The following is a 7,423-nucleotide window of genomic DNA, read 5'->3' as shown; positions in this document are numbered from 1 at the left end:
CCCTGCCTTTCTCTCTCTCTCTCTCTCCCCCTCTCTCTCAAATTAAATAAACTTAAGAAAAATACAAAGTGGGTTGCACCTTCATATTCTGTAAAAAAAAAAAAAAATCCAATGATACAGAAAAGATTTTTGTGTCGACTACTTTGTTGATTTGCCAACACCCATTATAAAAGCTCTCTGAGCGATAATGTTCATTGAGTGGGGAAGGAGTGTGGCTTATCATTTTGAAATTCCATTACATTTTCGTAAAATAAAAATATTACCCAGATAGATCGAAGATTTCAAGGCCAAGCACAGTTGCTGACTTACTGACATTTTTTATTCTAACCCAGTTAATGGACGTGGATCCAAGATACGTTGTGGAAGGTCCAAAAAATGTACAAAAAATATTCAAGTAGAGATCGAAGGTTAATCATATGAATGCAACCAATCACTGCCTTGTACCCAATCATTAAAGAGAAACATTGAAACAAACAAACGAACCCTTCAAACAACCTCAAATAACAGGAGTTTTTCTGGAGTATGTTCCCCATAATATTACTAATTTTGACCATTCTCATTACTTTATCCTCAGCGAGCATACTTTCTATAAATTAAAACGAATTTCAGATGATTTAAGGAGTACCGTGAGATGACAAAGAACATCTAACAGAATCAGAGACACTTAGCATTAAAACCTCAAGTGGCTTTGAAAAATTGAAAAGCAGAAAAATGAATGGGTTTGTTTATGTCAGATCATTAAAAAACCATTCTATGCTCATTTAAAATGTGTAAATTGAAGTATTATTTTTACACTGTCATATTTTGCTTAAGGTTTTGAGTTTTGATGTTCATTTCTTTTTTTTTTTTTTTTTTTTAGTTTTGTCAAAAGAATGGGCTTTAGTAATTCGTGGGGTTAGGTTCCTAATTTGTTTGTTTACATACAAGGGGCTCAGTGTTCGACTTTGGATTTGGGCTCCTTTGTAGTTCCTTATACCATTTCCCACCGGCAATTTCTTGCCCTGGAATAGTTCTGGGAAATCTTAACCCAGCGTTGTTGGGCTGATATTTGTGACAAATCTGTCACGTGTGTCGTGTACTTCCAGGCCATTGGTTTTGTGCCAGGAGGTCCTTGATGTCACGGGATACACAATGCAAATATGACAGCCACCGCCTGGAACAAAGCTGGCCTTCTTCTGGTGTAAGACCTTATATCTATGTGGAGCAATGCATTTGGACAAACCGTTTTGAGCAGCCTGGAAAATTAAGTAAAGGAAGTTTTGTACCACCAAAAATTCCAACAGCAGGATATGATGTGAACTTTGTGATTTTTTAAAGTTTATTTATTTTGAGAGAGAGAGAGAGATGGGGGGGTGGGCAGAGAGAGAGGAAGACAGAGAATCCTAAGCAGGCTCTGCACTCTCAGCATGGAGCCAAACGTGGGGCTTGATCCCACGAACCGTGAGACGTGACCTGAGCCAAAATCAAGAGGCAGATGCTTAAACGACTAAGCTACCCAGGAGCCCCAGGATACGATGTGAAATGGATAAAGCGTGTACATTCTGGAAACAGAATGTCTGGGCTTGATCACTTGATCTCACTGCTTGACCTTTGACCTTTTTGTGCCTCGGTTTCCCCTTATGCAAAATGATGGTGAGAGTAGGTACCTTCCTTGCGGTGCTGTGGCGAGATTCAAATGAGATAATCGTAGGGCAGACCGTGTACTCCGTCACCTAGTGTGAGCACTGAACAAATGTTAGCCGTTACAACAGCTCGAATTCAGACCCCTGGCACTGAACATGGATCTTCCAAGTGGGAACAATGCAAGGTCATTGCATAGGCACTGGATGAAAGATTGCAGTCACGCAAATGGCATGATGTAATTAAAGACTTGGCTTTATCCGTCTAAAAGAATTTCCAAAGCAGTACAAATAGTAAAGGCACAGTCACAGAGTTATTGTAGAAATCCTCGTCTCTAGCGATAAAGATAACAAGGATACGTGTGTGTGTGTGTGTGTGTGTGTGTGTGTGTGTCTTTGTGCTGTAGATCACATTATTGTGAAAGAATAAATCGTTACCTGCTACAAGTTATCAGGCACAGGGTCCATGGTGAAGTGGCTTTGGGTTGTCACCCAACACGCTGGCACGGACCCGAAGCCCATTCTCATTGATCTTCTCTCTGATGAGCTTCCTGAGGGATTTGTTTGAAACTGTTTCACATGAAAAATAAAGATACTTCATAAACGCCGTGCAGATTAGTCCTCATAGAAGCTCCTAGAAAGTTCTTTGGGGCGTATGTTTATGCTCTAAATGCCACTAGGTGGCAGGGGAATGTTATGAAACCAGCCAATCATCGCAGATGAGTAGGGTGCATCCCCACGGTGGGTGGCCTCCCTGCAAGATCCCGAGAGAACTTTCCTGTAACGTGGACTTTAGGTCCTTGCCTTTCCACATACTCAGCCTCCAGAAGAGTCTGTGATGCTGGATGGCAGGCACTGGCATAATCTAGCAGATCATGAGTGTAATTCCACTGTTGCCCAAAGCCCTAAACCAAAAATATCAAAAGCTTTCCGACCTTTGAAAATTTTATTTTCAAGTCTGGACATTTGGAAGAAAGGGCAACATTCTCTCCGGCATGTTGCAGGACACTTGTTAAGGAGGACGAGCCCAACACACTGGGATGTCATCTTTCCTCCTCCTGACGGGGGGGGGGTCCACTTTTCAACTCCCACCCCCCAACACTGAAGATGGACAAGTAGCTCTATTTTTGTCTAAATCTTTAACTTCCTAATCTCAAAAATGATTTTTGGGGGGGATATTAAATATCGTTTCCAGCGCTCCAAAATTTGGGAGGCCAGTTTGGACTAAACTTGAGTGATTTAATCAATTGGTCTTCTTTTTCATTTTTTAAAAGATAAGGCGCTGAGTCGGAGCTGGAAAACACTCTTTTTATTCCTGAGGTCTAGCTCCACTGTATTTTATCTGGAGAGAGTTCAGGATGGGTTTGATCAAGTAGCTCTTGTAAGCAGAAAGGAAACATCCTCCTCGAAAAAGACCTGCGTTAATGTCATGTCAGCACCGCATGAAGCAGAAATCCAGCAGGTTCTGCTGTATGATTTGGAATTTTATTATGATTTGCTAACAACAACAATCCTTTCTTGCTATTATTTACAACCACCCAATTAATTCTAATTGCTGGAGAGAAAATTTCTGGAAGCGTAGCTGGTTGAGGTCCTTGGCTTAAGAATCAAGTCTTCCCCCTCTCTTTCCCCATGGCAAGTGCTGACTGAAGACTGGAGCAGGGCCAGTGGGGGTGACAGCAGGGCAGGTGGCCTGAGATCTATCTTCGTGTAGAGATAGATGAGGACCTCACGGTCTGAAAGGACACCTTATTCGAGGGGACAGGGAGCTGGGTTCAGAGGTGGCCACGAAGAGAGTGTCTTCCTACAGGACCCCCTTCTTCCCACCTGCTTCCTAAGTCCTTCTACGCGTCCCAGACCTGTCCAGGGCCTCCATCCGACACAGGCTCGTTCTCTTACTGATGAGCCACTAGCCTCTGATGTTAGCTGAGATGTGGGCAAAGGGTGTTCTGTCCATTCGGCTCTCTGTAAGTGATCGCCACAGTGGCCCTTTGCTTCCTCTGCGAGTGGAGCTTTCCAGCCCAGGATCTGTTTCCCGGCTTTGGGGAGAACGTGGGAGAGAAAAATCCAGCTTTCCAATAAAGGACAAATTAGATTCAGGGGCTTCCAAATTAAGTCCACGCAGTCATCTCCTTCGTTAAAGAAACCCTCTGTCCTTGTAACCGGCCAGGGTGCCTCCTGCTTCCCAGAAGGGGTTACTGGAAACGCAGCCACCGACCATGCATCAAAGCAGCCCAGCCGAGCCGCCCGGTCAAGGGCGGCGCGGGCGGAGAGCGCAGGCAGGGAGAGCTGAAAGGCAGGGGACAGCCGCACTCTCCTTTCTGAGCCTCCCACCTCTGTGCCCAGGTGTCCAGAGGCGGGCTTTGGCAGTGGAGGGCCAGCTGGGGACAGCCCCCCCACCCCCGCCCCCGCAAGGAGGCTTCAGCCACTTCCTTCTGCCGGGGGCTGCTGGGTCCCTGTCCCCGCCCAGGTCGGCCCCCGCAGACTCCCTGCGGCTGGAACTCACTGCCCTGGCCTTCCTTCTTTTGGAGCCCCAGCTCCCCCTGGCTCCGGGGCGGATCCCGTCTCTTCCTCTGGCCGGGGTCCCGCGGAGCCCACGCGGATGCTGACCGCGCTTCTTCCCGCCCCTGGGAACCTCGGTTCTTCTCCGTGCTTTCCTCTCTGGAATTTCCGTCTCTCCTGGGCTGGATGGTTTCTGGCTCGCCAGCGTCGGGGGGGGGGGGGGGGGGGGGGGGGGGGGGGGGGGGGGGGGGGGGGGGGGGGGGGGAGGGGGGGGGGGGGGGGGGGTACATTTCCTCCGGGAGCCCTTTCCATGTCTTATAAAATAACATTTGCTTTTGCAGCTAGCTACAGTTCTGAAGGTTTGATAGTAATATTGGGGGCTTACCCGGAAATTTGCAAACTTGCTTTCAATGGTGAGTGCACAATATGGTTTTTCCTATCAAGGGCTCCGCTGTGCTGAATTGGGGAGCATAGTGCGCCTTCTGTGGGGGCTGTTTAGAAGGTGGACAAGGACTCACCGCTCCGGGGTCCCCACACCTCATTTCACGGTGCTTGGGGACCAGCAGACTTAAATTTGCCGCCGGGAGAGAGGGAAAGCCGCCATGCCCGTAGCCTGGATGGGATGCTGACTTCAGCTGGCATAAAGATCACGGGTTTCAGGTCGTCCTTTGTAGGTGTGCTTGGAATCTGCCAGTTGTGCCTATACGGACAAAGACCCGATGGTCATCCTGAAAACTACAAAGATGATAATAAAGAAGACACAAAGGCGTATTTTTGACAAGTTCAGTTCAAACGTAAGCGCGTGCATTAGTGAACAGGAACCCAGCAAAACGCTTAGGCTTTGGTTCTAGATAGAACTAGACGGGGTGCGAAAATCATCATCAGGCCCACTCTTAGCCAGAGCAGAGGTGGAGAACCCAGAATGCCCCCAGGGTGGCTGCACACATGGATTATGTCACTGTCACCTTCGGCAGTTACTATTTTAACCAGGCAGCCCCTCATCCCTGCCTGCCGGGAAAGTCTGCCAGACGTCCTTCCTCCTGTGCCCCTGGCTCCCCAGGAGTGGCAGATTTGTTTCTAGCCCTTTCCATAGGGCAAGTGCTCTGTCCAGAATAGAGCTTGGCTCCGGGGCCACCGGTTCCAAAGCTGTCTTGGTGACTGAGGGGCTCCTGTTCTCTCTGCTTTAAGAAATGTCCCCAGAGGTCAGGTCCAGTTGAGACTCAGTAAGTGTCCCCTCCCGAGGCGGGGAGGAAAGGGGAACCGGACCTGTCAGGCAAAAACATTGCTCCCACCCTGGTTTCACTTCCCTTTTAGAATGCAAAGCCACAGAGGGTGTTCAGCCTATCGGAGAGTAAGGGGGACTGGGGGGTGGGGGGGAGGGGGACCCTGAGGAGCCAAGTAAAAAGGCCGTCCCTCTGAACGAATAGCGCCTCCTGCTGGGGAAGTCGGGGCAGTGCACTTGAGGTGTCCCTAAAGGACATGAGTCTCTGTCAAGGGTCTGTTTTAACTGGAATCTGGTCGACCTGAAGAAGTCAAGTTTTTCTCAGAATGCCATTCTCTGTGTGTTTCTCAAATAGGAAACGGGAATATTGGTTAAATCAGGACAGATAAGGAGGGATGTTTTAGCTTTCTCGTGGCGGGGGGGGATGGAGAGTAGGAACAGGGGACCCTGAATTATTTTCCAGTGCTGTCTAGGATTTATAAATACCAATTGAACCAAAAGGACCCTGAAATGAAAGGAACACTATTTGTGTCAGGGTGTATGACTCCTCGGGCAATGAAACAGAGAGGAAATAGTAAATCAATCAGAGCGTCGTTACACATTAGCAGCTCTGAGGCAGGGGTGTTTCCCTCTAAGTAAATTGTTTTATTTGATAAAGGATTTTCCAGTTGGGGCACGTGGACTAGAGTTCGTGCCGGGTCTTACTGGGTGTTCACCTCTTTGAGCCTGTCTTAATTTGCTCAGGCTGCCATTAACAAAATACGACAGACTGGGGTTAAACAACAGAAATTTATTTTCTCACAGTCTAGGATGCTAAAGTCGAAGGTCAAGGTGCTGGTAGGTTTGTTCCTGTCCTGAGGTCTCTCTCTGTGGCTTGCGGGTGGCTGCCTTCTTGCTGTGTCCTCCCATGGCTGTCTCTCTGTGCACACACATGGCTGACGTCTTCCTCTGTGTGTGTGTGTCCTAACGTCCTCCACTTTTAAGGACACCAATCATATTGGATTAGGGCCACCCTAAAGACCTCATTTTAACTGGGCCCTGGGTCAATGTAATCCATTATCTATGGATGATGCACAATAGCAAGTTGGCTGGATGAATTTTATAGGAAGTTGCGCTAAGCAGGAGAAGACTCCTAATATGTCTTCCGTATAGTTTAGGGGGAGCTTCGCCAAAAATATCTCTGGCCTTCAACAACTTCCCCCTGACTCTTCCTTCCTCAATCTCAGAAGGCTCTTCAGGATCTGAAGGTTCAGAGGAAGTTAGAGGTTACCCTGTGTTTGAGACTGGGGCCACATGCGCTCATCTCAGGCTGGAAAAAAATTCAGATTCTGTCACTCTTAGAGGCTGCACACCTCATACAGTGAGGCAAACCTGGGTTCTACTAAAAGCAAGGACCATGTACACACACTGAACACACACGTGCATGCACACACACAAGATGCACACACATGCATGCACACACAACACGCACATATATGCACACACAGCATGTGTGCATTCACAGACGCACACACAACATGCGCGTGCACACATAACATGCACGCGTGCACACACATGAACACACACCAAGCACACGCCATGCACACACAACGTGCCCATGTGTGCACACATGCACGCACACAACACACATATATGCACAACACAGCATGCACCCGTGCACACACATGTATGTGCATGCAATCACAGCGTGCACATGTGTGCACACATACATGCACACACACCACACATACAGCATGCACGTGCACGTACAGATGCACACACAACATGCACGTGCACATACATAACTTGCACATGTGCAAACGCATGCGCATACATAACATGCACTGGACACACACACACACACACACACACACATGAGTGCACAGAGGCCAGAAAAGTTTGCACCTATCCTTGAATAAAGAAAGTAGCAATGGGTATTTTTTACAGCTAGGGATTCCCAACCTGTGCTACAGAATGCCCTTAGTCCATAGAGGGTAAAATAATACCATCGGCACCCTTGATCTTTCTCAAATTTTGAAACCTCAAAGCTGAATGAGGAGTGTAATATGCTAGTCCGCGACGTCAGCCAGAGGAATCCCTT

The 7,423-nt window shown here is 47.9% G+C and overlaps 1 long non-coding RNA gene across 1 annotated transcript; it reads right to left on the bottom strand.

Moving 5' to 3' along the window:
• Positions 1 to 1,404: 1,404 nt before the first annotated feature.
• LOC123380922 lies at positions 1,405 to 5,369 on the bottom strand. The gene is made up of 3 exons (XR_006587338.1): positions 4,640 to 5,369; positions 2,058 to 2,189; positions 1,405 to 1,724 (listed from the first exon to the last, which is right to left on the bottom strand). It is a non-coding gene; the product is annotated as an uncharacterized LOC123380922 (long non-coding RNA).
• Positions 5,370 to 7,423: the final 2,054 nt, after the last annotated feature.

Source organism: Felis catus, chromosome D2, assembly GCF_018350175.1.
Source record: "Felis catus isolate Fca126 chromosome D2, F.catus_Fca126_mat1.0, whole genome shotgun sequence".
In the NCBI taxonomy this organism is placed as follows: domain Eukaryota; kingdom Metazoa; phylum Chordata; class Mammalia; order Carnivora; family Felidae; genus Felis; species Felis catus.
The sequence above is the reverse complement of the archived record's forward strand: the minus strand, read 5'-3'. Positions and strand labels throughout refer to the sequence as shown.